Source organism: Rattus norvegicus, chromosome 9 (assembly GCF_021556685.1).
Source record: "Rattus norvegicus strain SHRSP/BbbUtx chromosome 9, alternate assembly SHRSP_T2T, whole genome shotgun sequence".
In the NCBI taxonomy this organism is placed as follows: Eukaryota; Metazoa; Chordata; class Mammalia; order Rodentia; family Muridae; genus Rattus; species Rattus norvegicus.
Window position 1 is genome coordinate 97,917,546 of NC_141542.1, and position 11,046 is coordinate 97,928,591.

Here is an 11,046-nt window from a genome sequence, read left to right on the forward strand (position 1 = left end):
ATGGGGTGCAAGAGCAGAGAACTCAGATACCGAGAGAGAGTCTCTCTCATCCCAGTGCAATGGATCCACAGATCCATGGGGTGCAAGAGCAGAGAACTCAGATACCGACTAATTCCTAAGCATAGATAACCAAATTCTAGGGGAGGCCCCTAGTATAATGGCCACAAGTGCTTGAGTGATAACGGCCTTGTCACGTTTCTGTTGAGATCTGAGTTTGCAAATCAACCATAGCATGAACACTAATCCACAGCATAGGGCTGCACCAAACAGAGCCACTCCCGATAAGTAGTGGACACCTCATCTGGTTCACCTCAGCTGTTACCACCAAGGGTCGTAGTCAAGCCGCTCCTATAATAAAATTTTAGAATCCCCAATTGTTAGCAACTACTCTAGAAAGTTCACCCACTGTGCTTGTCTAACAATAGATTGGGAAAGGATAACTCCAGACACTGCAGCCACAATGTCTGCAGCAGTAATGGCTGCTACAATAGCAGCGAAAGTGTCAAGGTCTTTTCCAGGACAGTTCAGGATCAGTCATTTTTCTCTCGAACAACCAGCAGACAATGGAACCATGTCTGAGATCTGTACAACCAGGGCAGAGTTCCACAGTCCACAGAAGCTTTACGCAGGTGGCATTCCTGTGAAGCTACAGTCTGTAAAATGACCTGTTAAGGCAGCAAGAGTCACCAGGGAATGAGGGGGGGCAGCAACGGCTGGAGTCCACTCTTCTCCAGCAAGCAGCAGTGCACAGAGGGTCAGAGAGCGGGCCATAGTGGGACGGGACACACGCAGCGGTAACACTGACTGCAGCAATGGCAAAATCCCTGTGATGACAAAGGATGAGGGGGGAATCTTCCATCTTCCTCTCGGGGCAGAGGGATGACTCCAGGGACCCGAACCACGAGAGCTGAATCTTCATGTAACCAGGATCAGCAAGTCTCAGCAACCACTCAGGCAGCTGGCACACTCTTGTAGCATCCTGTAGAAAAAACACAAACATTCTCTCTTCCCCATATAAAATATCTGGACAGGATCATGTCAATATGTGGATCTCTCTATTTCACCTAGGCAGAAGTATGCCTAGTTGTAGGGTGCCATAAACCTTGGCATCCAAATTTTAAAATTGAAATAAAACGAGCATTATTTAGCATACAGGGATAACTCCCCCATATTCATTTATTAAGATATAGTAAGGATATTATTTATTAAGGTAAGTCCTCAAGGATTAAATTGAGGACACTGAGCACTTGTATTTATAAATTGACTTGTATACCAAATTATTGTCTCCAGCATTATTGTTTTGGATATATAAAGAATGAGATTGTTTTGACTAATTGTTCCTATGTAAGGCCTATAATCTGTCTGGTATCATTGTCCTCCCTTGCTAAAGAGCCCAGGCAATCCAGTTTGAGTTCTTAAATGTCCTATAAAGGAACAGTACTTAGTGCTCTTAACCACTAAGCCATTTCTCTAGCACCTCACAAACTATATTCACCTAAACATAAGCATTAATTAGAAATGCCAAATCCTGTAAATATTGTCCAGATTCAGTCGTACTGGAAATCCCTGAACTGGCAGGGTGAGGCTGGGAATTGAAAGCAAGCAAATGGAGTCTTCCTCTTTTCATATCAACTCCATTACCATTTTCAAAGAGCTGGGTCTATGGTTTTGTTTAGTTGTCTGAGCCAGGGCACTGAAAGGACAGTGAGTTGTCAGACATTCACACTGAAATCACTCATTGATTTTAAGTAGAAAACCTGTCTCTAATAAAGCATTAAGTAATTGAAATCAATTGTAAACCACAAGCCACACATTGGCTATCAGTATGTGACTTGAAAGCTTGATTTAGAAACAGTGGCTAAACTACAGAATTTAATAATCTGTGTTGAAGCAATAGAAACTCAAGAGAATAAACAAGTGATCCAATCATACATGTAGCCTTTTCATTAGATGAACCACCTATAAATACACTAAGCGCATTTCTTATGGGTTGTATGCACAAATATACAGGAAGTACAAAAGCATGCAAAGAGTAAAATTATCAATTTTGCCTGAAAAATTTGTATATGTAATAGGCCAAATATCAGTATTTTGTAATACCCAATTAACTGTTATTTGGAATAAGATATGTTTCACCAGGTTTCTTTTTAAAATACTTCCATGACTCTAGTCTACAATTCTGTATTAACACAGCTGAAGCTTTATCTCCAATGTGCATAACAAAGACCTAAGTCCTCTGGTAGGGTGAGGTACTTAGCCAATTAACATATCCTTAGAAGCTTAAAATTAGCTTCCAACATTCTTTTCTGGAATAGTATAACAGCTACTCCCCAAATATTAAAGCTCATATTGAGAGCAAAGGTTTGTAGTAAAAATTTCCATATACACTGAAAGATTCAAAGTTCCTACCTCTCACATTGAAGAAGCAACAAAATTACACAACACAAGGCCGTTAGCCATTCCTAATGACATCACTTTATGGGCTCTCCAAAACTATAAGCAAGCTCACGGAATCAAAACTCAAAATCAATCCTCTAAATCTATCTTGAAATGGCAGCAGGAGTAAACAGACTGGCTGTAATGTTCTCACAAGTTCTAAAACCTCATCAATCTTTCATAAATCTTGTAACAATCTCTACCTGTTTGATTTTTTCTTAATTAAAAATAAGTTTGAGTTAGTAAATGTAACATTGGCAATCCTTAATCACAATCTTTAAGTTCTCCTTGTAACACCAGAGCACAACCACAAGGTCACCTGAGTTCTGAGTATATGACTAGGCAGCTGTCCTTGGGGCAGTGGAATTAGCATCAAAATACAGATAGCTTCAGTGCAAACCACAACTTTGGAAAGCAAAACTCGACCTCCAACAAACTAGTACAAAGTTTGACTGCCAATTCCTATATATGAACGCACGATGGTGTAGTCTCCAGTACCTCAACAAAGAGACATTGTCCTAAATTCTTTTAGAAGCCTGGTTTCTAGGATAAGAATTCCATAAAAATATTATCTCAATTTAGACCTGTTTCCCTGGGTTGGCTCATGCCACTTGTTGTCTAGAATGACTCTATCCAAATTACCAGTTTTATGTTAACTTTCTGTTACCAATATTATACCTTTTTAACCACATCCAATAACTAAAAAGGCCAACAATCTATGACCAAGGCAAGTAGAGCATATTTACACATTTAAAACCAATCAGAAACAAAATTGAAGTGGCTACACATATCTTTAATATTTAGACCAAAGACCATTTTTACCTTTTAAGCTATGATTTTAAGAGAAGCACCTTGTCACCTGTTGAGTCAAATAATAAGTCAGGGATTTCTCTAAGAGAAACAGCTCTCAGCTCTTGTACCAAAGAAGCTGAGAAGCTGCTGGCGCCTTTAAGATCAGCTCGTGCAGACGCTTAGCCTCTGGGCAGCTTCTCCAGCTAACCTAAACTCCTGGCTGTAGGTACAGGGCTCTAAAGGCCTGATTGAAACTGTTTTTTTTATTCATTTGTCCCCTTTTGAAACGAGTTAAAACCAAATCAAGGTGTGAACGACCAGCAAATAAAGTTTTTACCATTTTTTCTTTTGAACATGAAACATAAAACATTTAAACAACGAGAAACAAAAACCACAGACATAAACTGACAGACATGGATAGCTTGGTGCACCAAGGACAGACAATAGACAAAGAGGGAAAAAACCAGATGGTTCACGGTGACTATCCACTCGAGTGGAGTCGATATGGACGATGGATTGTCTCAATTCCTGGACTAGTCCATCAACGTGTTGAAACCCAATTCCTGTAAGATACTGAGATATATTATGAGATATCTGAGCAGCACAATTGACATTCACAAATGGTATGGAAGTGAAACACAGTCCTGAGTATTTCCACTCACAACCCAATTACATTAACTCCATCAAGCTGTGCATGGACATTGAGATGTCTTTTTGTTTGATTCTCCTGAATAAATTTTCAGGCGGTCTGCCTCTATCAAGCCTAATCAGTATGACTCTGCAAAGCTTATAGAGCCTGATCACACCTTTTACCAGCAGAAAGACAAAATTTTTCTCCCAAAATACTGTGTTCCTTTTATCTCCTTTTCTTTTCGTTTTTTCTTTAGAGACCTTTTCTCCCTCCGACATACTTTCTTGTTGTTCTGTAAGGGCCCTTTGACCTGTCCTAACTGCTGTAACGGCTTCCCACACAAAGAAAAAAATAAACAAAATTACCAGCCTTGTCCACGAAGGATCCATGACTTTCGGTTTCTTCACAGTGGCTCTCCACCTAGGCCCATATCTTTCTTCTTCATAGCGAGCTGCCTCATCTTCTAAATCCTCTTCCTCAGAGGAGCCAAACTCGTCTGTTTCTGAACTATCAAGCCCCAAGACCTCTAACTCCTTTACCGGATAAAGGCTTTTTTTCGGGGTTTTCTCCTCCTTTCCCTGTTTATTTAATTTAATCTTAGCAGGGGTCCCTCCCTCAGTAGCTGAGGTGGCCACTGTCCCCGAGGCGTCCTTTCCCCATACTATCACCTCTGACGGTGGTAAGACCGCAGAGGGGCCTGGTGCTTGAGATCGATCAGTATCATTTTTTCGTTGCAACCTTTCACTATGCTCCGTTTCTGACATGCTTTCATGAATTTCGTCCAGGGCCTCTTGGCCTGCTGCTATTATAGGACGAAAAATGTCTTTACCTAAACAATCCTTAACCATCTGCCAAATTCCTAACGTTCCCGGCCTCAGACTACCATGTAATAGAGGCCTCAACAGCACCCTCAGCAGAAGGAGAAAGATAAGATAGGTCAAGACCAAACAATTCGGAAATTATCATGTCTCTCGGAGCTTACCTCAATTCCTACAGCTTCTGGACCCTTTCCGTGAATGGAAGCCCCCCTTGGCGCCGGCAATGATGAGGCGTTTGTCCTGGGTACTCGGCACCAAATGTCCCACATGCGACCTCTCGCCGGCAAGAAAACACGCGGGGACATAAGAGTCCTTGCTGTAGCAAAAACTTTTATTGAAATCTTAAGGAGAGCCCCGCGCGCCCGCATGGCGCAGCTTATATACACCCTAGCGCGCTGCATCCACACCTGATTGGTCGCTTACCCTTGATCTCATTAGGCACGCCCTGGAGTGGGCAAAGACCTGGGACGAAGGCACTCTTGCACATGCGCATACAGTTAACTTACTGAAAGGAAGTTGGCTGGCGTGGCAAAGGCCAGCGCCATCTTGTAATGGCAGAAGCTATCCTGGCCTTCCACGTGGGGCGCAGTGGAAGCCAGCGCCATCTTGTGGTGGCAAATTTTAAAGCGGCCCTCTACAGTTTAGCCATCAAGACATGGGTGACCACATACCTCAGGAGAGGCTTCTAATGACCACCTCTAGAGTGATGCCAGTTGACAGGGAGTATCAGGAAACTGAATTGAAGCCCTTCCCAAAGATTCTTTCCATGAGACTATTGATGGAAAATGACGTTGTTTAAATTGTCTTTAACATGTTTGTAAAAACCAGACTCCAACTCCCCAATATAGACCACAATACTACAGTCTCCAAAGAGAATAACAACCCTAAGAAAATACTATTGTAGAAGAAAATAAAAGGGAGTTTCCAGGAACCTCATCCAAGCCATGTGTATTGGATTTTAGGTTGCTAGAAGGCTGTGTAGCCCATAAATTCAGCTTTCATAGATTGGAGTGTTGGTATCTGTATTCCATCATGTATTTTTAAGTTATTCATTCACTTAGTTAATGAACATTTTCTGAGTGGTTGTCACAGCTCAGGCACAATTTTATGTCCTAGCAAATATCCAAAGATGGGAAATTTTGTGTCAGACAAATACCATATTTAACATTATAAGGATGGAAATATTAGCATATACTTCATCTACTACAAGAAGAACACATGAATGCATACACTTGTAACCACAGAATACAAAAACTGAGGAAGAATATAGCACACAAAGTGCCACATCCTGTTCTGCTTAATATCTATGCACAACATTCAGAATTTTTGCTGGACAATTCATATATTCTTATACATATGTATGTGTGCACATATTCAAGTAAATGCTTTCAAGGCTAAATTTGTGAGTTTGTGTTAACCAGAAACAGCTCATGGTGTAATATGATATTACAATTTGTTTTCTCCATAACTATGTTTGGAAGATTTGTCCAATATTAATCTATTTGGTACTATTTTTCTTTTTTAACTGAACAGTGGAAGATTAGTAAAGAGAGCATTTCTTGACAGTAAATGCTTAACATTAACTCATAAGTTGTGTGTTATATTCACCCACTTAAAAATAAATGAAAATACAGCCCAGAACTGTGATTGAAAAAAATTTCTTTTGTTTCAATGACCTATCCATTGGTGAGAGTGGGCTGTTGAAGTCTCCAACCATTATTGTGTGGGATTCAATGTGTTTTGAGCTTTAGTAAAGTTATTTTATGAATGTGGGTACCCTTGCATTTGGGGCATAGATGTTCAGAATTGAGACTTTCTCTTGGTTGATTTTCCCTTTGATGAATATGAAATGTCCTTCCTTATCACACTTGATACCTTTTGGTTGAAAGTCTCTTATTGGCTATTAGGATGGCAACTCCAGCTTGTTTCTTGGGACCATTTGCTTGAAAGACCTTTTGCCATCTTTTACTCTGAGATAGTGTCTGTCTTGGTTATTGAAGTGTATTTCTTGTACAAAGGAAAATGCTGGATCCAGTCTCTTAGCTATGTATTTTTATAGGTGAGCTGAGTCCATTAATATTGAGAGATATTAAAGATAGATGACTGTTGGTTCCTGTTATATTTGTTTTTCTAGGTAGCTTTACATGCTTGTGCTTTTCTCCTTTTGGCTTTTTGTGAGGTGTTTAATATCTTGTCTTTCTTTTGGTAGAGATGTCTTCCTTGTATTGGATTTTTCCTTCTAGGATCCTCTGTAGGGCTGGTCTGGTAGATAGAAACTATTTGAATTTGGTTTTGCCCTGGAATATTCTGATTTCTCCATCTATGTTGATTTAGAGTTTTGCTGGGTATAGTAGCCTGGGCTGGCATTTCTGTTCTCTTAGAAACTGCATGACCTCTGACCAGGCTCTTTTGGCCTTCATAGTCGCCGTAGAGAAGTCTGGTATAATTCTGATAGCTCTGCCTTTATATGTTACTTGGCCTTTTCCCTTGCAACTTTCAGTATTTTTTCTTTGTTCTCTGTGTTTAGTGTTTTGACTATTATGTGATGAGAGGATTTTTTATTTTGGTCCCATTTGTTTGGTGTTCTGTAGGCTTTTTGTACCTTTATGGCCATCGACTTCAGCAAAATGACTGGTTATAAATACAAATGATAAACAGGCTGAGAAAGAAATTGGAAAAACAGCTCCCTTCACAATGGCCACAAATAATATAAAATATCTTGGTGTAACTCTAACCAAACAAATTAAAGATCTTTATGATATGAATTTGAAGTTTCTCAAGAAAGATATCGAAGATCTCAGAAAATGGAGAGGTCTCCCATGGCAGAATTAATGTAGTAAAAATGGCCATCCTGCCAAAGGCAATCTACAGATTCAATATAATCCCCATCAAAATCTCAACACAATTCTTCAAAGACATGGAAAGAGCAATTCTCAAATTCATCTGGAAAGGCAAAAAAACCAGAATATCAAAAACAATTCTTAAAAATGAAAGAATGGCTAGGGTAATTACCATCCCTAAACTCAACTCTACTACAGAGAAATAGTGATAAAAACTGCATGGTATTGGTACAGAGACAGGCAGGTTGATCAATGGAATAGAATTGAAGACCCAAAAATAAAACTATACACTTACACACACTTGATCTTTGACAAAGAAGCCAAAAATATACAATGGAAAAAAAAAGCATAGTATAACTGGCTGCCTGTATGTAGAAAAATGAAAATAGATCCATATTTGTCACCATGCAAAAAGCTCAAGTCCAAGTGGATCAAGGATCTCAACATAAAATCAAATACACTGAATCTAGTAGAAGAGAAAGTGGGACAGAGTCTTGAACTCATTGACACAGGGGGAAATTTCCTAAACAGAACTCCAGTGGCTCCAGCTCTAAGATCAAGAATTGATAAATGAGACTTCATGAAACTGGAAAGCTTCTGTAAGACAAAGGACATAGTCAATAACAAAATAAGCATTCAGATTGGAAAAAATCTTCACTAATCCCATTGCTGATAGAGGGCTAATATCCAAAATACATAAAAGAACTCAAGAAGCTAATCACCAATAAACCAAACAACCCAATTGAACAATGGGACACAGAACTAAACTGAGAATTCACAACAGAGGAATCTTGAATGGCTGAGAAGCATCTAAATAAATGTTCCAAGTCTGCAGTGATCGAAGAAAAGGAAATCAAAATGACCCTGAGATTGTACCTTATACCAGTCAGAAGGCCCAAGATTAAAACCTCAGTTGACAACACATGTTGACGAGGAGGTGGAGAAAGAGGAACACTCCTCCATTGGTGGTGTAATTGGAAACTGGTACAACCACTCTGGAAATCAATTTGGAGGTTCCTCAGAAAATTGGAAACAGATCTACCTAAAGACCCAGCAATATCACTCTTAGGCATATACACAAAGCATGCCCCACCAGGCCACAGAGGCACATGTTCCACTATGTTATGCCTTATTTGTGATAGCAGGAAGCTGGAAACAACCCAGATGTCCCACGGCAGAAGAATGGATACAGAAAACATAGTTCATTTACACAATGGAGTACTACTCAGCTCTTAGGAATGAGGGCATCCAGAGTTTTGCAGGCAAATGGATGGAACTAGAAAATATCATCCTGAGTGAGATAATTCAGACCCAAAAGGACATGCATGGTGCTTACTCACTGATAAGTGGATATTAGCCACAAAAAAAAGAGTACAGAATACCCAAGACAGTCCACAGAACTAGGACAACAAGCTGAAAGGCTTAAGTGAGAATGCCTCAAACCCACTTGGGAGAGAGAAGAAAGCAACCACAAGGGAAGAGGGTGAAAGGAATGGAGGGAGGGACTTGGGAAGGAAAGAAGATGTGGGATGGGGGAGGCAGGATCTGGTATTGAGTTGGGGAAAAGGACTGAAGTCCTGAGGGCCATCAGAAAGAATAGAAACAGGTAACCTCAACCTCGGGGCAAAGGAGGTAGGGAGGACCTTCTAGAATGTACCAGAGACCTGGGAAGTGAGAGATTCCAGGATACAAATTGTGGGGGGGGGAGCTAGATGAACTATATGAAATGTCCTACAGTGGAGAAGGGGAATTTATTGAACCCACCTCCAGCAGAAAGATGGGGCATCAAGTGAGGGATGTGGTTGCCATCCCACAGTCAAAGCTCTGACCCATAATTCTTCCTGTCTGAAAAGAACTGCAGGGATGGAAATGGAGAATAGCCTGAGGAAAAGAAGGCCCAGTGACAGGCTCGAAGTGGGATCCAGTTCAAGGAGAGGCCCTAAGACCTGACACCATTACTGAGGCTATGGGGGCATTCACACAAGTGACCTATCATGACTGCCCTCCAAAAGACCCAACAAGAGGATGAAAGAATCAGATGCATATATGTGTACTCAGCTGGTGAATAGCAATTGCTGACCCCTCTGGATTAATTAGGGAAAAGCTGGAGGAAACTGAGGAGGAGGGCAACCCTGTAGGAAGACCAGTAGTTTCAATTAACCTGGAACCCTTGAGATTTCTCAGACACTTGATCAAAACCAGGCAGCATATACCAGCATATACCAGCTGATATGTGACCCCCAACACATAGACAGCAAAGGACACCTGGGCCTGAGTTCAGTCAGAGAAGATTCACTTAACCCTCCAGAGACTGAAGTACCCAAGAAGTTTGGAGATCTGGTGGGGTGGGTGGGGTGGGGTCATCCTTGTGGAGGTATGGGATGTGGAACAGTTGGGAGGAGGTGGAGCAGGAAAGGAATAAAATCTGAAGTATAAAAATAAATAAATGAATAAATAATTTAAAAAAAGAAAAATATCTTCATTGGAAGATATAATGTAGTAGATCTTGGATAGAAACTTAAGTTCTCTTGTGTTCTGATGTCATGCTGTTTACTTCTTTCTTAAAGTGTTCTATTTGTCAGGTTAGAAAGAGAGAAACACTCTTAGAAAGACATGCCTAGGCATATCCATGTAGAAAATGTCCCAATCTCCTGTATTATATTTTATTTATTCTGAGTTACCCTAGGAGACGTATTTCTGGCATGTTCTTGTGTTGACTTAATTTCAAATATGTCCTTAAAATAAAGCTGAATTAGCTACACAGCTTAATCAAGTTGGCTCCACTATCTTGTCTGTGAGATAACCCTTCTTTTGGTCTTTCCACTTGGCATTCATAATGTTGAATGGCAATTATTTAGCTGTGCAAAAGTCCCTGTGTTGTCTTGAAATGAGTTATAATCAGTTATAAAAGTTGACATGCGTATAATTTAATGTCCAAGAACATTAGATTTTCTGAGTTTGTTTTCTATTTGTAGTAATGACAGGGACAAGACTAGGGCTTAATTTAGTTCCCAATCTCAAATGTGTCAACCTTTGTTCTCAGATTACATTTCCCCTTTGTTATTAAAGGCATCTGTGAATAAACACTAAGAAAAAATATTTTGGCTTATGTCTAGGATAATATCTCTGTACATGCCTCCTATTTGATCAGTGCCCCTTCTTAGGGACCTTACCTAGCTTGCATATGCAAGAAAGGTCTTTCAAGACTCATTGGGTTTGTTGGTCCATTGTTTAAAGAAAAGTGGAGTCTAGATCAAGTGTCTATACTAAGAAATGCCAAGAGAGGGTTGCTCGACTCCATGTGTGGCATTTGGGTGAAAGAATGGCTGCTATATCTCATTATGTTACACTGTCTTAACTTATTTATTATGGTCAGTAGTGGCAATGTGGCCTCTGCTCCTTTGGCACACCAGTTTTGAGAATAGATAGGAAATGACCTTCGTTGTATTTTATTGGAAAGTCAAGCTCCAAATCCCATAGGATCTTCCCACAAAGATCACTGTTTCTTCACCCATTGACTTGTTCCATA

The 11,046-nt window shown here is 40.2% G+C and overlaps 1 pseudogene; it reads right to left on the minus strand.

Annotated features, from left to right (window-relative positions):
• Positions 1-384: 384 nt before the first annotated feature.
• Positions 385-4,707, minus strand: LOC148003806 (uncharacterized; annotated as a pseudogene).
• Between the last annotated feature and the right edge of the window lie 6,339 nt (positions 4,708-11,046).